This window comes from Marmota monax, unplaced genomic scaffold (assembly GCF_021218885.2).
Source record: "Marmota monax isolate L192 unplaced genomic scaffold, Marmota_monax_Labrador192_F-V1.1 WCK01_AAM20220418_F8-fsc00022, whole genome shotgun sequence".
Taxonomy (NCBI): domain Eukaryota; kingdom Metazoa; phylum Chordata; class Mammalia; order Rodentia; family Sciuridae; genus Marmota; species Marmota monax.
The window spans coordinates 4992892-5015575 of record NW_026695215.1 but is presented as its reverse complement, the minus strand read 5'-3'; the positions used below and the strand labels follow the sequence as shown (position 1 = coordinate 5015575).

Below are 22684 nucleotides of genomic sequence, written 5' to 3'. Positions count from 1 at the left end.
GCAAAATAATCAGAGAAGGAAAACACTCTCTGAATAAAAACACAAGCCAAGGAGGCTGTACAGCGTTTCTCCTCAGCTTCCTCTGAATAAAAAGAAAGCAGCGGAGAGCAGGAAGAGGGACTCAAACCAGAACCTTCCTCTAACTGGCCGCCAAACAGCAGTGTGAGGCATGACCAGGTCTGGGCTTTGAAAGAAGAGCCCCTGGACGTCCCTAGGCGTCCCAGCTGCCCAGATATGGGCACAGGTGCCCAGGCAGGGCTGGGGATCTCAAGCCAGAGCAGTGTGGATACAAAGTTAGGCCTTAGTGTGGAAGGCCCAGACATGTCCCCTTTGCTTATCTTGCAAAGACACCTCTCTTAGAGAATAACTGGTGTTGACGGATGGTTTCAAATCTCACTCTTTTAATGAAAATAATTACTTCTGGATAGAGAAAGAGATGAAAGAGATATGCAGGAAGTCTGAATATTTGAATGTGTTGGATTTTCCAAAACATGAGAGGCCCAGGGGGACTTCCTGGAAAAGGCAAATCCCAAGCTGCCAGTCCTGAGAGGAGTCAACAGCAAGAGGGGGAAAGGGGCTGGGTGTCCTGAGGACCCCCTGAGAAAGACCTGCCTACAAACACATTTCGGATATCTACACTGGGTCTAAAAATGTATTTTAATTCCAACTCTCCAAAAAGATGATGTCATATTTAAGAAAATAATTCTGACTTTTGACACAAGCCCTGATGTTTTGGCAAAATTGAGCCAGTGTCTCTTTCTACCAAGAGTCCTCAGGGTAGAGAACCCTGCTGTGCAGTTTACTGTGACTGGGATCTGCCCTGCACATCTGCATCTGCCTTCCCACAGGGCCTGGAGGATGACTGAGCTCCTGTTTGCCAAGGTGTTAAGTTGGTGGAGGAGTCTTGGGGTGGGGACACTAGGTTCTCTGAGAAATGGCTTCCCAGGCAGGTTGTATCTCCATGTGCTGGAAGGCAGAAAGATGAAGCAGATGGAATACAGTGGAATCTCTTGGGAATACTAAAGGAAAGGCTTAAGGCGGCAAATCACTCACATGACCATCAGGTCAATATTTAGATAACTACCTATAGCCTGAAGTTCTCCGCGGGAGGAACCCTGTCTCATTGTTCACTGTGCCCCCAGTTCAGCACAGTGCATGGTACAAAATTGGTGCTCAATAGACATTTATCAAATGAATAAAATTTCGGAGTACTGGAATGTACCCCACCTCTGAATCAAGCACAAGAAAGTACTTGCCACCTCTCTCCACCAGAAACCCAAACCTCCCTGCATTCTATCGACCCTGGTGGCTCTGGGGAAGTTCCAACCACCAGCACACTAGACAGGAAAATTACTGGGCCACCTCTGGATTGCCTTCCAGCACTTCAGATGAGCCTGGCAGGAAATGAGCCAAGAGTCTAGCAACTGACAGGCAGCTGCACAGTCTGCAGGAGCAAGGGGATTCGCCTCTGGCATATCTGAAGTGCTTAAATCAGGTCACACCCCGCTTCCACGCACTCCATGAATAATTCTCGTGGGAACCAGCTGCTTCCACTTGGTTAAAAGGAAGCTTTCAGGGTTCCAGTGCACCAGGTACATGTGGCCAGATTGTCCCCAGGATAGTGATGAGGACAGCAAATATTGGCTGTTTGCAAACCCTGCTTATAAAGTAGGGATTCCAAAGTCAGTGAGTGGCTCCCAGCGCAGGCAGGTAAGGAACAGGAGGGAGGCCTGCTGGGAAAGTCAATGGGGGTGGCTACTCCCCCACTGACTGGAGGGTCAGTGAAGCTAATGCAGGAATCCAGGCCCTGTGTTGCATGTTTTTTTTTTTTTAATATGTATTTAGTTATTCATTTTAGGTGGACACAATATCTTTGTTTTATATTTATGTGGGGCTGAGGATGAAACCCAGTGCCTCATGCATGCTAGGCGAGTGCTCTACCACTGAGCCACAACCCCAGCCCAGAACTGCCCACAGTGTTGCTTTTCTCAAGAGGAAGCCTGGGGCTGGCATTGTGGCTCAGTGGTAGTATGCTTGCCTGGCAAGCACGGGGCCCTGGGTTCGATCCTCAGCACCACAATCAAAATAAAGGTATTGTGTCCAACTACAACTAAAAAATAAATATGTATATAAGAAAAGAGGAAGCCTGATATGCAAATTCATAGGGACAGTTTAAGCCACAAAGCAGGCCAATTTGAGCAGCAGCTTGAGCCCAAGCTCTCAGGTTTTTGAAGTCTGCTGTTCAGCCGGGGGACTAACCTTCCTTCCCCTATGAGCCTTTGAGCTCTGGGACTAGAAATGCAAGACCCTTACCCCCCCCCCCCCCGCCCCCGCCCTGCCCTGCAAAGGGCCCTGGAACTCTCAGAAATGTGTTTTTTTTTTCTTGGCCTTATTCTTAATCAGGCACATTGGAATCCTGACAAAGAACCACATACATGTAAAGTAGTGAGTGACAGAGGAAGTACCCTGTGGGAATGAATCAGTCGTATTAACATAACTCCCCCGCATGCGGTGGAGTCTGTGCGCATGTTGACACATGTGCATGTGTGTGATCCTGAACATGGTTATGGGCTTCTAACACCGGTAATTGATAATCGTCCTAAACATTCTTCTATACTCCCAACGGGGCTTCTGCAGAATGTTTTCATCACAACATGGGAGGGAAATGCACCCTTTGCCCAGAGCGATTTTGCTTTGAATGTGGGGAAATGAGAAGACTTTTCAGGCTTTGATCTCTGGACCAAATTGCTTTCTGTCTCACTAGGAGGTCACAGACAGGACATGGGAACCAGGCAAAGGATGAGAATCTGCACTGGCCAAACCCAGCCTGGGCCGGCCCTCTCTCTGGCTTTTTTTCATGACAATAATGGAAAGAGAGATAAGGATGTTGTCACTTCAGTTCTGCTTGTGTGTCTTACTGTGTTGGGGGAAAATGTGACAAAAAATTCAGCTAATTCAATTGGAAATTTTCACTTGTGAAGTGGGGATATTAAAAACTATGCTGTAGGATTTGGGGGAGCACTGTTTTTTTTCCTGTATTTTTACTGGTGCTCCCACTTATACATAGTGGTGGGATTTGTGTTACATCTTCCTACCTGCACATGATATGATATAATTATGTAATTTGGCCAGTGTCCCTTCCCAGCACTCCCCCCACCCCCATCCCCTTCTCCAACCCCTTGGTCCCTTTCCTCTACTAACCTTCTTTTGATTTTAATGAGATCCTCCTCCACTTTTCCTTTTTTCTCTTAGCTTCTGCATATGAAAGAGAACACAGGACAATTGACCTTCTGAGATTGGCTTATTTCACTTAACATAATGATCTTTAGTTCCATCCGTTTTCTTGCAAATAATATAATTTTATTCTTCTTTATAGCTGAATAAAACTCCGTTTTGTGTGTTTGTGTGTGTATATATATATATATATATATATATATATATATATATATATATATCGAGGTACACAGGATATGCAGAGAGTTTTGTCTGCATCATCAGAGAAACACAGGCAGAGGGAGCAGGGACCCTTGATTGTGCAGTTCTACTCCCAGCTATACTCCTGAGAAAGCAAAACAGAGGCACACAGAGATCTGCACCCAAGTGTTCAGAGCACCATTATTCATGATAGTCTAAAGTGATACACTAATCAGCAATAAAAAAGGAAAAGTATTAGCCAGGCACCGTGATGCAGGCCTGTGATCTTAGCTACTGGGGAGGTTGAGGCAAAAGGACTGCAAGTTCAAGGCCAGCCTCATCAACTTAGTGAGACCCTGTGTCAAAATAAAATAATAAAATAAAAGGGCAGGGTTGTAGGTTAAGGGTAAAGCTGTTGCCTAGCATGTGTGAGGGTGTGAGGTCCTGGGTTCGACACCCACCACTGTGCAAAAAAAAAAAAAATGAAATGCAGTATTGATATTTGCTACAGTATAAAACAACAACCACACATTGTAATATTGCATGTTGTCTGGAATAGACAATCTGTGTTCTGTAGATCCTCCTGGATCTGTAAGTCCTCGGAGACACAGAGTAGATTGGTGGTTGCTTTGATGGAAGCAGAAGGTGACTGTTCACGGGTTCTGGGTTTCTTCTAAAGGTGACAAAATAGAGCTTAGGGTAGAACATTTGTCTAGCCCTAGGTTCAAGGTCCAGAACTGGAAAAAAGAAAAGTTCTGAGAGTGATTGTGGTGAAGGTTGTACAACTTTCTGAATGTACCCCAAATGTTGAATTTTGTGCTGTGTGTGTGAATCGAACCATGTGTGAATGATGTCTCAGGAAGGCTGGTTTCCTTGAAAAGCCATAGAGAACCGTCTCAGAGCAGCACCTCCACACAGTTCCAGTGTTAACTTATGTAATTGTCGGGACTCAAGGCAGTGGGTACCTTGGCAAGAAGCAAAGCCTGAGTCCAAGCTACTGGCCCCTGCAGTCCCGGAGGAGACTGTCCCAGGTCACAGAGCCAGTCAGTGGTGCAGGTGTGGGTGGACCCAGGGCCTGGCTCTGGCACAGAAAGTCTCTACCCTACGCTGTTGAAGCCCGCAAACTGGTAAAAGCTTCAGTTTCAGATTCAGCTGGCCCTGTTTCTGATCTCACCCTGCTGCCAATAGCCCAGTGATCGGGTGGTTTCTGAGCTGGGCTTCTCACGTGTTCAGGGAGATCATGATCGTGTGTGGCTGGTAGGATTGTGTTTAGCACAGGGACTCTATTAAGCACTCTCGACCCTGAGGTCCTTCTCCTATGCAGCGTTATCACCGGGTTGAGAACTGAGAAGCCTGTACAAACCCAAGTGGCAGACAGCCCAACACTGGCGACTGAAGGGTCAGCTTGTTATTCTGCAAAGGCAGAGGGTGTTTCCCATGTGGCAAGGGCCGAGTCAGCCTGAGGCCTGGCATGCTACCTTTTACATAGTATAACTTAAAGTTAAACTTTTAAATGAGGTTAAAAATATTTGCCACATGCACTAAGCATTTGAAGTGTGGAGGGTTTGCTTTTCATTTCATGAAAATAAGCAAAGCGTGGGTGGAGAAAGAAATGTGTCACTTTCCCAGCGCTGGCCTGCAAGGGCAGAGTGACCTTACACAAGAAGGAAAATGCCAGTAATTTCCAAACTAATCTAATTTTACATTTCTGGGGCTTTTATTTCGTTGTGTAGAGACACACTTTTTTTTTTTTTGGAAGGAAAAAATCCAGCAAGGCTGGTGATAACGAAGTCACACAGCCTTGCTGGCAGGCACCCCACTGCACCGAGAGCTCATTGGGAAGGCAGGGAGCACGGCCCCTGCCCAGGATGCTCCTCTGAGCACAGTTTGTGATCAGCACAGACAGTTTGCTGGGGTATGATTCAGTCTGTTCTTTCACTTCCTGTTACTTTTCTCCTAAGGCCCAGTGAACCTGCTCTGGGATTTCTACAGTGGGAAACACTCCACCATGTGGGGGGTCACCTGTGATTCTCCCACTCCCTCCACAGACAGGCCATGGGTGCCTCTGTTGATTCAGGAGGCTTCCTCCAAAGTACATCTTTAATGTACTTTGGATGGGGGGGACATTCGACCACTGGAGCCATACATATCCCCTTATTTTGTATTTTATTTAGAGACAGGGTCTCACTGAGTTGCTTAGTGTCTCACTTTTGCTGAGGCTGGCTTTGAACTCACAATCCTCCTGCCTCAGCCTCCCGTTTAGCCATTGGGATTATGGGCAGGCACCACTGTGCCTGGCCGTCTTTAACCTTTTTGTTTCTAACTTCTTTTTTTTTTTTCTAAATACATTTTGCTTTATACTTTATTTTTATTTTAAGAGAGAGAGAGAGAATTTTAATATTTATTTTTTAGTTCTCGGCGGACATAACATCTTTGTATGTGGTGCTGAGGATCGAACCCAGGCCGCACGCATGGCAGGCGAGCGCGCTACCGCTTGAGCCACATCCCAAGCCCCTGTTTCTAACTTCTTGACCACCATCAATCCAAGCGACCTCTCTCTCCTGCCAGGAGTATTACAATGGTCTGCTAACGTCCCACTGGGCTTCCTTGAAGCCAATTCTCCACTGGGGAACCAGAGAAATCTTTACTGGAAAGATGAGTCAAGTCAATGTCCTGCCTGGAAGCTATCTTTGATCTGAATATACAATTAGAATATTAAGTAGGTGCGAAACACCATTAATCATTGGGGAAGGTAAAATTAAAGCTATGATGAGATGCTGCTATACACCCACAGAATGGCTAATGTTTAAAAAATCAAAGATGAACAATATCAAAGGTTGGTGAGGATTCGGAGGAACTAGAACTTCCACACGCTGCTACGGAAGGGAATATGTAATGACTTTGGAACGTGTAGAACAATAACCAAGGAGGCTAAAAATATGTCACTGTGTGACTTAGCAGTTCCACTTCTAGGTGCACACCCAGAACAGGGGAGGACTGCGGCCACCAAAAGATGTTCAAGAATTTTTAAATTGGGGATTGGGGGGGTGGTGTAGCTCATCACTGGTGTGTGTGTGTGTGTGTGTGTAGCATATATGAGGCCCTGGGTTCACCACCAGAATAAGTGAGAGAGAGAGGGTGTGGGAGGGAGGAAGGAGATATTCACACTAGCTTTGTCTACAATAGACAAATATTGGCAGCAACCGAGATGTCTATCATAGTATTCATACAACAAAATGTGACAAGCCATAAAAATGAATGGATGACCAGCAGCAGCTGAAACCGCCCTCAAAGATGAGGCAAATAAAAACAGGTCCCAGGGCTGGGGATACAGCTTCCTTGGTATGACAAAGGACCACATAGCAGTTGCCAGGATTTTACCTCCGCTAGGGACTAGAGACAGGCGGTTAGACTGAGAACTAGCAAGAGGAGACTCAGAGGTTTGGAAACATTACCTCTCTTAAACAGGGCTGGGTGGTGGTTTCGTGAGAAGTGTGTGAGTGTGTATGTGTGTGTGTGTGTGTGTGTGGTCATCAAACTGCCACTCACTCCCTATCCATGACCCCATTTTATTTCCTGCATAGCCCTACCCTCATTTGAAGTGATCTCACTTGATCACTTCGTTTCTGACCTCCCCCTTGAGAGCTTGCCTGCTTTACCCACGCTATCCCCAGCACCCAGAATAGGGCAATAGTAGGATTCAGGTATTTATTCTACAGATCAATGTTGTCTTCAAATACTTATTGAATGTGGTGCTTCTGGGAGCTTATAGTATCTTGATATTCTTATTATTATCTCAAATGAAACTAGACCTATTATGGTCATTTTGCACATGTCCTATCTGGCAAATGTATTCGTTAATTTCCTCTCTATATATTTATTAAGCATTCACCACAGGCAAGGTATTAATGTAGCCAATGTTTTCTGGAGGCAGAGTGGGGGAGAATTACAAATAGGAGACAGGGCAGTAATGAGGGTCTGTGTCAGGATGGCCTGGGAGCAGAGGGAAGTTGCTCTCTCGTGTCCTGTGAGAGGAGAGACAATTATGGGTGGAGATGCGTTTGCTGTGGGGAAGTAGAAAACTCTGGGAGTTCTCCTTGATGGCTCCTACTTCCCCTGAAGCAGGAGGCAAGGTTGTGTGCAGACAAGAAGGGAAGGAGTAGGCCAGGGGCTCCAGCAGGTCCTCAGCCACTTCTTCATGCTCCTGGGCACATGTTCTTCAGCAGTGAGTGGCACCTGCTTGGCTTCTCCCCTGCTGAGGAGAGAGATGATGGCAGATGATGAGCCAGGGGTTGGGGGTCTCAGATGTGGATGAAGCATAAGCAGGAAGGTGAAGGCTGTGGGGCTGGAGGATTTTGAGAAAGCAAAGAGTGAATGAAGGACTGTTATAACAGCTGGATCAAGATGGCAGAGTCACTGCAGAGAAACCTCCTTTCCAAGCACAGATCAAAGCATTCTGGGGCTGGGGCTGGGGCTCAGTGGTAGAGAGCTTGCCTGGCACGTGCGAGGTGCTGGGTTTGATCCTCAACACCACATAAAAAAAAATAAAATAAAAGTATTGTGTCCAACTATAACTAATAATAATAATAATAATAAAAAGCATTCTGACCCCAAAGTTAGATAATAACTGCATGGGCCTTGGGGAAAGCGGTGACAGGAGAGAAGTTATGTCATTGTAAGCATCTTGTCCTGGAGAACCACTAAATGATTAGAAGTCAAATGTTAACTCTCAAAGTTGTTGAAAATAAAAAAAAGTAGAGAATTTTAAAAAAATATTTATTTTTAAGTGTAGTTGGACCCAATGCCTTTATTTTATTTATTTATTTTTTATGTGGTGCTGAGAATCGAACCCAGTGCCTCACACATGCTAGGCAAGTGCTCTACCACTGAGCCACAACCCCAGTCCAAAATAGAGAATCTTGAAAACCCAAAAGAAGAGAGAAAGAGGAGGAGGAACAAGAACAACCTTCATAAAAAGAAAATAAAGAGTGACAAACATAAGCTATTAGGTTCTTATTCCCTGTGAAAAATAAATGGATCTTTAAACTGACCCGAGAATTCTTAGATTGACTTTTAAAAATTTCAGTTTCGTGTATTGTTTATGTTACACACCTCAAACAGAATAACACAGATAACAGAGGGATACCAGGAAGTGAGTGACCAAAGAAAGTTGCTTTAGCAATACCAGTATCAGATAAAGGGGGTGTTAATTAAAAGTACTTCTGGAAATGGTTTTCACATAGATACCAAAACACTCATGACGACAGTGTGACAACCATGAATTTGCCCTTAAAAATGGCTTTTGTGGCCACTTGATGCCTCTCTGCTGTTCCCAGTGGTGGAGGCTCTCTTCCAGGATCCCCTGTGCTGGGATTCTCTGGGGGACTGAGCTTCCCCCTAGTAGAGACTGGGAGGTGAAAGCAGATATCACCGGTGGCCAGGCCTCCTGGTAGCAGGAGGGTGGGGGTTGTCTTGGGTGAGGATTGCTGCAGGAGTCTAGAATTCTGTTGTGTTGGAGGGGCTAGTGGCAAGCAGGGTCTGGCAGGTTTTCTGTAGGGTTTTTTTTTTAGTACTGGGGATTGACCCTGGGGTACTTAACCACTGAGCCACACCCCCAGCCCCTCCGCCCACTTTTTTGTGGTGCTGGGGATTGAACCCAGGGCCATGTGCATGTGAGGTAGGCACTCTACCAACTGAGCCATATCCCCAGCCCCCCAGCCCTTTTTTGTGTTTTATTTAGAGACAGGGTCTTACTGAGTTGCTTAGGGCCTTGCTAAGTTGCTGAGGCTGGCTTTGAATTCCAGATCCTCCTGCCTCATCCTCCTGAGCTGCTGGGATTACAGGCAGGCACTACCATGCCTGGCTTTAGGATGTTTCTTCTGGCTACGTTGCTCATAGTTTAGTGTTGCCTTCGCTTGGTAGCTAGCTTCCCACAAGTTCTCTAAGCTGCCCTGAACCCTGTAATAGGTTGTTTCTGCTTAACCCGGAGGGAGTTGTCTCCATCTGATGGGGAATGTGCTGTTCTGGGATCCCAACTGGGTGGGGAGTCCTTGCAGTCCTCCTGCCACAGGTGGTAGGTGCAACATGAACTGAAGCACAAGTTGGAATTAGCCAGGTGCAGCAGGAGGAGTAGGAGAGCTCAGAGAAGAAGGAACAGTGTGTGAAGGGGAGCCAGGACACACAGAACTCCAAGTCAGAATGTCCCTGACACAGGACAATAGTGTGGAAGGATGGCAGAGGCGGTGGCAGCAGTGTCTGGGCCATCATCACACATGGCCTCCCTGCTGCCAGTCTGTGGGATGCAGTGGAAGATTTTGTCTGCTCAACACCTTGGCTGCTTCTCCTCTGACCTTCCCTTCCCTCCCCTACCTTAGTACAATACCTTTCTTTTAGGGAGTCACTTCTTCTATCCCTCCATCCAGTGATTCTGATGAAGCTGCCAATCATAGCATCTTCTCCCTGGTGATGTGGTGGGCTCCTGTCATAGGGCTGACCACTCATGGTAGCCATTCCTATGCCCATGGTGACTCATCTAAGGTGGGCCTGGGAGTGAATGCAGACCTGTCAGAGTGCTTTCTGGGGATTTTTAAACTTAAAACTTGCAGAGTAGGAGGTTCTGGTAGTCACTTTCTTCTCCTACCCCCGTCTCCAAGGAGGGGAAGGAGAATTAAATCAAGTAGAAAAAAGTGCCGAGCAGAGATGGAAGGGGAAGGAAAGAGGCAGAGACAGAAAGAGCAGTGGAGTTCAGCAAGGCCAAGTCAGCACCAGGCCCCATGCCGAGGGCAGCCCTGGTTCCTCAGCTCTGTGTGAGGTCCATCTGGAGGGCCTACTGGCCACCAACTTGACTGCAAGTTGTGGGTCCACGCTTTAGTCGACTTTTCTCCTCTCCTTTCGTTTGTTTTGTCTAGTGTATCACCTTCCATCAAATCTAAGTATCTTTATTGATTTGCCCATGAGGCTATTTCCAACCCGTCAGGCATTATTGGTCAGGACTTGGACAGAAGGAAGTGGGGAGGGAGGTCATGGTCTACACCTGCAGAGGCGGGGAAGATGGCAGATGGCTGTGAACAGGCAGAGAAGTTTACAGAATGCCTAAGGAGGAGCCATTAAGCTCCTTGGCTGGAGCTGAGAGTACCGAGAGTCTCTGCCTCCTCCAGTGCTGACGGAAGGGCACAGAGAAGGAGAAGAGGGTGCTAATGCATGTTCCACGTATGGCTGAAAACAGGGAGGAGGCTGCCGTGGACAAAATCAGGGGCAGCCACATGGACACTGGAGTCCTAGCACACACTGCTCTCAGAGCTCACACTAGAAGTGCTGGGAAGAATTGTCATCCCTACTGTCACCTAAACCAACCTCAAGACCTCAGCAGGAAGGAAGCACAGATGGCATTTGAATGAGTTCAAGGGGGATTGGAGAAAACAAAGAGCCGCTGAGCAGGCAGACAGGCAGAACTGTTTACAGCTGTCAATTAACAAAAAAGAAAAATTGTTTTTTAGTTGTAGATGGACACAATATCTTTATTTATTTATTTTATGTGGTGCTGAGGATTGAACCCAGGGCCCCACACACGTGAGACAGGTGCTCTACTACTGAGCTACAGCCCCAGCCCCACAGCTGTCAATTTTTAAATGCACACACTTGAGTGCAGTGTGTATGATGGTGTATGGGGGTCAGGATTGCTTCTTCCCCTCCTCTTTCTGAGTAGGGATTTTCCTGGTCAATTGGATGCATGTTTAGGAAAGAAACAAGAGTGAAGCCTCATCTTTCAGTGGATTATAGGAAATGCAATAAATCCCATGATATGAGACTAGAAGAAAAATAATGTGACAGTGTAATTAGATATCAGTACGAGGAGGTAAAATGGGGTAGAGGGTGCTTTCTAAAGTATTGGAAGAAATAAAAAAAAAAAGATTCATGCACTTGACCATACAAGTGCTACAAATGACTACAGATGTTTACTCCAATAAACTTAGAAAATTTTTGCATCAATGGGAAACACACTGGGTTATTATGTAAAATGCTCATGTGGGTAAATTCAAGCCAGCAGAATATGATTTCTGAGCACCTACTCCAGCTATATATTGGATATTTTGCAAACATTCTCTTTAAAAAAAAGGCTACAAAGTTGGGCTGGGGATATAGCTCAGTTGGTAGAGTGCTTGCCTTGCATGTTGTTAAGGCCCTGAGTTCAATCCCCAGCACCACCAAAAAAAAGCTACAAAGTGGACGTCTCTAACTGACCTTGAACTCATGGCAGGTGGGCCTTTTCCTTAGTGTCCAGTTCTATGGAGACTGGGTGAGACTGGGTGCTCCATCACTAACCATCATAGTCCCATCAAGGTCTTGTGGGTACAAAGTGCGGCTCTTCTGCCTCAACACAGCAAGTGAACCCAGCGCATGTCTCAGGCATTATTGAGGGGGCACCCAAAAATTGAGAAAAAGTTGTTTAATCAAATGTGAAATTTAATAACCAAAAAAATAAAAGCATTAATCATGGGTAACATCCAATATTAGCCTTCCTCACAACATAGTTTTAGCTGGGAGTTGCTTATTTTGCCATATTTATTTTGTGAAGGGCTGGAGGCCATCACATTCTCATTGCTGAAGGCCTCTAAGAGTCTCCCTCCAGCCCATGGAGCCAGGGTTCAGCCCCCACCCAACCCAAAAGCCTGTGCTGATAGCCGACCACGGTCATCTAATTTATTTATTTATTTATTTATTTTAAATATTTATTTATTTATTTTAGTTCTCGGAGGATACAACATCTTTGTTTGAATGTGGTGCTGAGGATTGAACCCGGGCCGCACGCATGCCAGGCGAGGGCGCTACCACTTGAGCCACATCCCCAGCCCCACGGTCATCTAATTTAGAAAGCAGTTTTACAAATTAAATCAATAGCCTCAGAATCTTTTCTTAATCTATTAAATCAAATATTGCAAAAATTTGTAAAAGCTTAAGAATAAAGGCATTAAAGTTAAACATTTGTATTAATTTCTACTTTTTTACTTCAAAAGTAAAAAAGTAGAAATTAATACAAATGTTTAACTCGGGGACCTTTCTAATTACATTATATAACGCAACCACTACCAACAGTCTTTATGAAAACATTTTCATGAAGTGGAAAACTGATTTTATTATGCAATGCCAATGAAAAAAACTGACATATAAAATCATTTATAAAAAGTTGTCAGCTGGGTGCAGTGGTGCACACCTGTAATCGCAGCAGTTCTGGAGGCTGAGACAGAAGGATCCCAGTTTCAAAGGCAGCCTCAGCAACTTAGCGAGGCCCTAAGCAACTCAGCGAGACCCTCTCAAAATAAAATATAAAAAAGGTCTGGGGATGTGGCTCAGTGGTTCAATCCTTGGTACAAAAAAAAAAAAGTCAGAAAAAAAAGTAGTCTGAGCTGTGAAAAAGTAAAATTTTAAGTGTGTGCAAGAAGTGCAGAAAAGAGACACTTTAAAACATTTATAGGGACTGGATCTTGATATAATGATTATATCCATTCTGAATTGACTCTGTGCTTTCATTCCAAGTCAGTGTAAGTACTTTTTCCCTTCTCCACCTGGGCTCTAGCTCAGTTTTACCCCCAGTAAACCTCAGTTATTGATTTTCTTCAACTTCTTTCATATTTGGTAACTAAGGTGTTCTCTAATAGTAGTATTTTTAGGGTAGAAATAATCCTAAAAAATCTTTATTTTGCGGGGGGGGGTAGTACCAGGGATTGAACCCAGAGGTCCTTGGCCACTGAACCACAACCCCAGACCTATATTGTATTTTATTTAGAAATAGGGTCTCACTGAGTTGCTTAGCATCTCCTCATTGCTGAGGCTGGCTTTGAATTCGAGATCCTCTTGTCTCAGCCTCTGGAGCTGCTGGGATTACAGGCATGCACCACTGTACCTTAAAATCTTTACTTTTAAAAAGATGTAAAAGTCTTGGAAGAGCCTTAAGATAATGAGATTACTGGAAGGTGGACCGAATTCCACATGGAGATACCTGTACTCTGGAGAGCTCAGAGCAGGGGCTTGGGAGAATACCCCTGCCTGGCCTGGACCAGGCAGGGCCTCCAGCATCACCTGGCTCAGACCTCTGCCTGCTGGGAGCCCATGTGATTCAATCCTTGATTTAGGGTGCAGGGCATGGTAGACTATTCAGAGTTTACAAGCTCTGGGTAGATTACTACACCTAGAAATATCAATGTGGGTGCAGGACTCTTTGAAGCTTTAAGGAGCTAAATAGCTAAAGAAAATACTGTAATGGAGTGAATCAATGAAGTTCATTACCATAACATTGAAACTCACTCCCTACCTCAAAATGCTCTTGGTGTCCCTATTGCTGAGTGGTCTCTCCTCCAGCTCCTCCAGACCTCTCTAGCTGCTCCTGCCTGCTTTACGGCCCTTCACTCTTCACTGCTCCAAGATACCCATGTTCACCTGGTCCGCTCAGGCCCTCTGCTCTTTTCTCTACACCCCTCCCTGGGCAATCTCACCTCCTCTATTAGTTCCTGCTATCTTTTTGTTAGAGTTTGGATTGGGAATCTCCCCCAAAGGCTCATGTGTTGATGGGTTGGTCCACAGCAGGTGACACTAATATTAAGGAGGTGGTAGAAGATTTAGGAGATGGGGCCTGGTTGGAAGAGGTAGGTCACTGGGGGTATGTCTTTGAAGGGTAGATTTTGTCCCTTGAAACTTTTCTCTCTCTCTCTGCTTCCTGGATGCCATGAGCTGAGTAACTTTCCTATGCTCTGTCTGAGGAAAGTCATGAGAGTCTGACTCATTCAGGCCCAGAGCAGTAGAGTTGCCTGACCATGGACTGGATCCTCTGAAACCATGAGCCAAAAACAAATCTTTCTTCCTTCAAGCTGAATTTCTCAGGTATTCTGTTACAGCAACAGAAAGCTGACTAACACAACTCCATACCCTAATCACTCTCTAATAGCCCCTAGGATGACTTAGAAATAAGACTTTTCATTAGCCTTCATTTTTGAATAGCAGATGGTTCTTAGAAACGTTTATCAAGGGAAATGCATTTTAAATGAAGAGCTACTCTTTGATTACCTTTTCTACCAGCTTGTCTGAAAGCTCAAATTTCTATATAACAATGCACAAACCGTCTCCTACTTTTCCTGTGCTTCCTCTGAAGGCATCTCCCCACAGTGTGAGTAGTGGTCATGGCAACATAGTGCTTCAGAAGTACGTGGACAAATATCACGACTCAAGAGACACTTGGGGGTACTATCACGCCATGGCCTGCCAGCTGGCACTCCCTCACAGGTGAAAGGGGATGACTTGGTAGCTCACGTTCCCTACCCAAACACTCTGCCTTTCCTTGCAAGTGGTCGGGGTCACTGTGGTTCTCACCTCTTGACCTGAGGTGGAGGCCTGCTGTGCCCATCGCCTCGGATCTGTTATACCAGCTACTTCTCCTTCCTCTTTGCCTCTCTGAGTCTCTCTTGGCTCTTTCAGGGAATTCTTTGTCAGCTGCATAGACCGCCAATCATTTCTGCTTAATAGATACACATGAGTGTCAGCTGTGTGAGAAAAGCCGTGCCGAGGCACTGAGGAGAGGGGGATAAGGGGATGGGATTTTCAGAAGTCATTCTGTCCCCTTCGCCTGGTTTCCTGGCCTGGCCGGAGCTGTCAGCCTCTGTTCCCAAACACGATTTCTCTGTGTCTGGAGTTCAGGGTCAAAATCAGACGCTGGTGAGTTTGTTCCTTTTTTTTGGTACCGAGGATTGAACTCAGGGGCGCTCAGCCACTAACCCACATCCCCAGCCCTTTTTGTATTTTATTTAGAGACAGGGTCTCACTGAGTTGCTTAGGGCCTTGCTAAATTGATGAAGCTGGTTTTGAACTCCAGATCATCCTGCCTTAGCCTCCTGAGCTGCTGGGATTACAGGCGTGTGCCACCATACTCAGATGTGAGTTTGTTCTTGATCCCAACCTTTATTGCAACTTTGATTCATTGGTACAAAATTGGGTTTAAAAAACCTGAATTCAAGCCGCATGCAGTGGTGCACACCTGTAATCCCAGTGGCTCAGGAGGCTGAGGCAGGAGGATCAGGAGTTCAAAACTAGTCTCAGCAATGGTGAGGCACTGAGCAACTCAGTGAGACCCTGTCTCTAAATAAAATACAAAACAGGGCTGGGGATGTGGCTCAGTGGTTGAGTGACCCTGAGTTCAGTCCCTAGTACAAAAACAAAAACAAAAACAAAACTAAAACCCAAACCCTGAATTCAAAATGAAACGTTCCAAATGCTCCCCAGCCACTCCAGCCTCTTTGAAATCTTCTTTCTTAGATTAAACACTGCCTCTCCATCTAGCAACCTTCTCAGGCAGTAACCCATATATATCATCACTTCCCATTGACAGTTGACTTTTTGTGGAGCTAAGTGGAAAAGATTGAGACACCCCAAGATCGTAACCAGCCTATTGTTATTGTTCCCTCTTTCACAGCAAGTAAGAAAGCCTGACGATAATTCTTCATTATTATCAAATACTGGCATTGCTTTTAGCCTTCAGATGTAATTTTTTGCTTCAAGTTGCAAGCAAAGGGATGCAGACATTATTTTGCATTCATTAAAACTAGCTTTGTGTTTTCCTCATGAATTTACCACTTGGTACCACATGAAAGCTCCTCGTGAATACTCAATGCACGGAGCCAATGTCGTCCATTTAAGAGCAGGAAGGGTTCCATGGGGTATAGACCCAGCTAATGAGGAGCTGTGAACGGCACCCACTCCCCGCCACAGCAGCACCATCTGCAGTGAGAGGCTGGAGCCCCTCCAAGTGCTCACCCTCTCCTTTAGAACTTGAATGGGCCTGCCTTGGAAAGCATGCGCTTCCAGATGCAAAGGGTTGGGCACACACACACGCCAACAGCTCCTGTGCATGCAAAATGTGCAGATGGCCAAAGGAAAAGGAGCCAGGACTGGTACTCAGACCATTCGCCCTGAGAACTCCTAAAAGCCACAGAGAGATCCTATGGAAAAAACAGCCTCTCTCAGAACTGGTCACTGGAACTTCAGAAACTGTGGTTTAGTAAAAGTCAAGAAAAACTGCTTGTAGAACTTCAATTTGGGGGAAAAAAAAAAGACTCCTTTTGAAAACAAACATCTGAAAGGAAACACTTTTAGCCAGCAGTCTCATCACCAGGATCGTTTTTTTTTTTTTTTCTGTAAGTCTCCCACCACATACGGACCACGTTGCTCCTGACTGATGTGGTACCAGAGAGCTGAAGGATGGGCCTCCTTAAATTGATGAACAGCTGCCTGATTCTTTTTAGGAAGGGAAAATAAGTAGAGTTTAAGGGTAAGCACTGTGCAGTAAGTTCGAACACATTTTCAGATATTTAGTATGCTCGTGGTACCTACAGATACAGAGATTTGTAATAGGTATCACCAGACCTTTTCATTAAGACCATTTATTTCAGTCTACCTTACAGAATTAAAGTGCTCAGATTTTCAGACCATATTTAGGTCTGAGAGCAACCAGATTCAGAATCCGCCTTGGCCACGTGAAGGTGCAGGAGAGAGCTAGTTAAGCCACTTGACTCACATCCTGGGGTATCAACTGCACAGCGAAGGAAGGCCTAGCTTTAGTCACAGTGTGGAATTTGAGGGTGCTGCTCAGGAGGTCGCTGGAGATGGGGTGCCCCTAAAGTTGAAAGGTGCCTCTTTAGGCGTTTGGATAGCCATAAAACCAAGAGCACTGAGGAGACTGCTTAAGGAGGATGCATAGAGAGAAGGCTGAGGGTGGTCAGCAGGGTCAGTGCTGCCAAGTCAAGTCAGGTAATGAGCAAGGCGCGGTGGCACATGCCTGTAATCCCAGTGGCTGGGACGGGGGTGGCAGAAGCAGGAGGATCCAGAGTTCAAAATCAGCCTCAGGAACTTAGCGAGGCCCTGAGCAACTCAGCAAGACCCTGTCTCTAAATAAAATACAAAATAGGGCTGGGGATATGGCTCAGTGCTTAAGTGTCCCTGGGTTCAATCCCTGGGGGAGGAGGGGATCAGGTAATCTTAAAAGGGGGACTTCCATTGAAAACCTCTGGGATGTTGAGGCAGTGGGAGGTGGTAGGGCATGGAGGGCTGAGGAGCCAGCGCACTCCAGAGGCAGAGGGGCAGAGCAGTGGGAAAGAAGTCAGCCGGTCAAGTCTGACCCTGAGGGAGGACAGGTGGGGTAGCTAAAGGGACGGTTAATTTAGACCATCGTTTCTTAATGCTGGCTGCAGTTAGAATCACCTGGGGAGCATGAAAAATTTTTTGGCACCCAGGCCCTCCCCATGGCAATTGTGACTTAGCTGTTATGAGGTACAGTGTGGGCTCTATAACATGTTTAAACTCTCCCAGGTGGTCTTAATGAGAAGCCAGAGCTGGGAACAACTGGGAAAGAAAAATAATTTCTTTTAAAGCTGAGAGTGAACGAGGCATGACTAAATGTGAAGAGTGAGCCGTGGAGAAGGGCTGCTGGGGACACACAGAGGCCGAGGCCAAGGTAAGTGACTGGCTGGCTCCTGGGGGAGGCCGGGCTCCAGTCCCACCTCAGGAGAAGACCTGTGGTGGGAGAAGGGGGGTGGGGTGTGGGGCCCAGGGCTCAGGGTCTGCTGCTGGGAAGGCAGGGCCCCCTTGTTCCCTATAAATCAGCCAGAGCAAGGGGGAGAGGACGCCAATGAGAGTGCTTGGAGCGAGGAGGACAGAGCCTAGTGGCTCCCGCAGAACAGTGAGGAAAAGCAGCTCTTGGGCAGCACCAAGTTTACATTTCCACATCCTGTTGTTAGGAGAATTCAAAGCTGAAACAGTTAAGACCATGGGAAGCGTTAGGCTTGATTGGATGGGCGGGGGGGGGGTGGGCAGCAAATAAACCTATGAAATCTCTGTAAATAGTTTTTCTGTCTGTTCTGGGTTCTGACCCCAGGGCACTGTACCACATTTAGGTCTGAGGGCATCCAGATTCAGAATCAGCCTTGGCCATGTGAAGGCGCAGGAGAGAGCTAGTTAAGCCACTTGACTCGCATCCTGGGGTATCAACTGCACAGTGAAGAAAGACCTGGCTTCAGTCACAGCGTGGAATTTGAGGATGCTTCTCAGGAGGCCGCTGGAGATGGGGTGCCCCTAAAGTTGAAAGGTGCCTCTTTAGGCGTTTGGATAGCAATAAAACCCAGGGCACTGAGGAGACTGCTTAAGGAGGATGCACAGAGAGAAGGGTGAGGGTGGTCAGCAGGGTCTGACTGTACCACTGAGCCTCATCCCCAACCCCCCCCCCCCCTTTTTTTTTAATATGAGACAGGGTCTCACTGTGTTGCTGAGGCTGGCCTGGAATGTGCTATCCTCCTGCCTTGGCTCCTGAGTCATTGGATGATAGGCAAGGGCCACCACACCCTAATAGTTATATTCTGTAACTAAAAGACAAAAACAAAAATGAACAAAACCCATTACCGGTTGAACACTTTGGAGTCCCTAATAAAGAGAATACCATTCTACATATTTAAATGAGTAAAAAAGAATTCACATTTGTATTATATTTGCTTCCTAAAAACATCACAGGACCTTCCTCCCAGGGTTTGCAGGGAGATGCTTACAAAACTTCTTACAGACTGATTTCTACACTGCCCACAGCGGCCTGGCCGATACACACAACCTACCTGGCTTTTAAACCAGGTAACCGGTGTTTGTGTGGATGCCATCTGGCCATTATGTAGTGGTGGGAAGAGCAGGTCTGAGAGAGTCCTCTGACCTGGCTGGGTGGTGCTGCAGGGACCCTTGTCAGCCCTGCAGGAGCAGGGGTCTCTGGGGAAAGGCTCTGCGGGGACTGTGGCTTCACAGCTCTCTCCCACCACACTCCCTAGAGGCTTCGGTAGTGACCAAAGACTCGCTGTCATGAGCCCAGCAGGGAAAAGGTCCTGTCTGGTCCAGGCAGCAAGTTCATGGCCGGAAGCCAAGGTGTGAAGCCACTAAGGAGACCTGCCTGTGACCTGCCTCCACTCTTTGTGGCTCTTACTTGGTAGCACTGCCTCAGGAATTTCCTAAACTCCTGCCCTCACAACTGCTTGTCCTTTGTGGGGTGGGTGGATCTTGGTGAGAGGACACCTCTTTTTCCTTGAAGCTAGTATCCCCAGGCGGCCTTCCTTCTCACCACAGTGGTCCTCCAGGTGTCTTCTCCTTTTTCCCTCAGACACAGTGAAGTAAGTGGAGTACATACCTTAAACCTTAAGCTAAAGTACTTCTTGGCCTAAAGAACTTCAAGCATTTCGATTAAAAAAAAAAAAAAAAAAGCATGCTTTGCTCTTTAGAGGCAGAGAGCTCCCTAGGATGCTGCTGCCCTGGCCACACAGGCCAAGCTCTGCCAGAGGAAGGCTGCTATTCCCTCCTGTGCTTTTCTCTGAGCCAATTTTTAAATGCTCAGCAGATGAAAACTCACCTTCTTGGGGAGGACGCGGAAACAGTCTGTATAATAAACTGAAGAAGCAAGAGTGTTACGGGCACCACATTCTCAATACGTTTGCCAGTTTGATGAATGAATGAAGATAAGCAGATTTCTTTAATAATTGAAATAAAATTCTCCTCCCACTAACTGTCATCTTTTTTCTGCCTTCACTAGAATTGCACCAGTATGTATATTGCAGAGCTAGGTGCAAAGGCCTGGATCAAAACCCTGGAGCCCACAGGGACTAGCAAAGCAAGGCCTTCACTTCCTCATGAGCTCTCATCACAGATGTGGTGAGGTGAGGAAAGAGGCTTACAGAGCAAAGACCAAAAGAATCGACCTCCACATGGTGCGTCAGTCCAATCCTACCATGGAAGTGTCCTCAGCATTTAGATGGCTGGTGCTCCCGAGAGGGCGATGGGTAGTGAGTGCATGCTGCAGGTCCTGACTTAACACAGTGAGCTCCTCTTTCCAAGCAGAATATGATGGGTTCATGTCTCCTGCATAACCAGCACGTTAGCTTCACACTAGAGGTTCTAAACATAGAAGTTAATTAGTGAGATCAAAATAAAGACACATAAACTCAATTTACCTTTTTCTTGCCCAGCTCAGAGACGGCCCTTCCCAGCTCCTGCTTCAAGCCACCTGATGTGGTAGGGAGGTTTACACAAGAGACCAGCAGGAGAGAGGAAGAGCACGCCAGAGAGTGGGCTTTTATTGGGGAACAAGAAATTCAGGGGAAAATTCCATCCAATGAATGTCGAGGGGGACAGCATTCCAAGGTCAGGGTCAGTGATTGGTTTCAGGGTCAATGGTCAGTCACACCCCAACACGGACGGGCTCTCGCACCTAAAAAGGGTGGGGATAAGCTCTGACACAGCTGGCTGAAGCGCCTCACACCCATTCAGGGAGGTACCCAATCACATGTGAGAAGGGCTTCCCACATTCATGTCTGGTACTTTTAAACATTGATTCAGGTTGCATGTGGGCCCATCTCTGTACAGAGCCACATTGAAAAGAAAATCTGGCCGGGCATGGTGGTGCACAACTGTAATTCCAGTGGCTCAGGAGGTTGAGACAGGAGGATTGCAAGTTCAAAGCCAGCCTCAGCAATGGCGAGGCACCAAGTAATTTAGTGAGACCTTGTCTCTAAATAAAATACAAAATAGGGCTGGGGATGTGACTCAGTGGTTGAGTTCAATCCCTGGTTACTTGCCCCCCCCCAAAAAAGAAAGATAATCTGTCTTTGAAGCCTTGAAGATTAATGCATACCTTTGTCTTGAAGAAACAAATTGGATATATGGCACCTTACAGATCCCAGAGATCCTCTTTGCTTAGAATTCTGTTCTGCACCTTGCCATTCATGGCCCCTTCCAAAGCTCTCCTACTTCCTCTGGTCCACGCAGTGGTGGTCTCTTTGCTTCCTCTGCTGTGCTTCTTCCACTGAGGGTCCCTGCCACAGCTCCTGCCCCCGCTTGCCAGTTCCACCAGGCTGCTCCGGGACAGCTCCTCACCCTGGCTTCCCACAGAGCAGTGTGTACAGGGCTCTTGGAAGTGTGCCTCTCCTTGGACTCTGGTGTAAAAGACTGCGGGACATTTCTGGTGAGTTGAATTCTCCACCCTGTTTTGCAAGCGTTCCTGGGTGGAGAAATTTCTCTCTGGGGATAGCTTGGGCAGTCAGAGAAGTGAGGGTGAGGGACAAAGCAGGCTTGCTTTCCTATGGGTCAGCTCACTAGGGACAGCTGTGGAGATTAAAATGGGGACCCCAGATGCAACCTGTTGGTTGCAAACTAAGCAAATGCTTTTCCCCATGAGGCTGGTGGTACAGGCTTCAAGTTTCAGTTAGCTCTCCCAGGCTTCCCAGGGTCCCCATTCTGATCGTCTGGGGCCCTACAGAATGTAATCACTTCCTCTCACCTGAAACCCCGCGCCAGCCTGTGAGGCTATCTCCTGAGGATATTCATGTTCTTCGGCCTGGTATCTCCACTCCCAGGAATCCAGCCAAAGAGATAATCAGAGATGTGGACAAGTATTTATGCAAATATTGCACTGGTATAACAGCGAAGAAGTGGGTGTAGCCTAAGTATCACCAAATCAAGAAATGGTTAAACATGTTTGATTAAAGTTATCTGACAGCATGTTGTACATCTGCTAGAATGTGGGTAGCAAAGCATATTTAATGACATAAAATGTTTTTGGTTTAGTGTTAAATAAAAATCACAAGTGAAAAAAATTTGAGGGGGTCCTGGAGATTGAACCCAGGAGTGCTTTACCACTGAGCTACATTCTCAGCCCTTTTATTTATTTTTTTTTATTTTGAGACAAGGTCTTGCTAAGTTGCTGAGAGTGTCTTAAAACTTGCAATCCTCTTGTCTAGGTCTCCCTTGTCACTAGGATGACAAGCTTGTATCACTGCACCCAGCAAATAAATATAGAAATCCTTTGTTTCTTTTAATTTTTTATGGCACTGGGGTCTCCTACATGCTAGGCAAGTGCTCTACCATTGAATCACATTGCCAGCCTGAAAAGTTTTAAGGAATGGTAATTTGTATAAATATACGTGTGTGTATGTATTCAGAAATGTATGCACATTTGCTTAACCCTCAACAGTAGAAATATGTCTATTTATGTTTCTGCACTTTCTCATGAATATGTTTGTTTTGTAATTCATAAATGAATAAATATCATTGTAAAATAAATGGGGGAAAAAAGGTGTTTTTTAGCAGAGGAATTGGTGATGAAGAAAGCTGAAGGTAACTGGAATGGTGAAGTGAACCAAGGTGAGCCTAGGCACAGCCCCCTGAGAACCACATCTCTTCTGGTCTCTGGGTCCTGGTCCTGGGCCTG

General features: G+C 46.3%; 1 long non-coding RNA gene across 2 annotated transcripts; it reads right to left on the bottom strand.

The window, feature by feature from the left end:
• Window positions 1-7319: 7319 nt before the first annotated feature.
• Window positions 7320-21420, bottom strand: LOC124084433 (uncharacterized). 2 transcript variants are annotated; one of them, XR_006849116.2, is made up of 4 exons: window positions 21110-21420; window positions 20207-20373; window positions 14776-14917; window positions 7320-7669 (listed from the first exon to the last, which is right to left on the bottom strand). It is a non-coding gene; the product is annotated as an uncharacterized LOC124084433 (long non-coding RNA). The 2 variants fall into 2 exon arrangements; XR_009225632.1 differs by having other exon boundaries at window positions 7320-7666.
• Between the last annotated feature and the right edge of the window lie 1264 nt (window positions 21421-22684).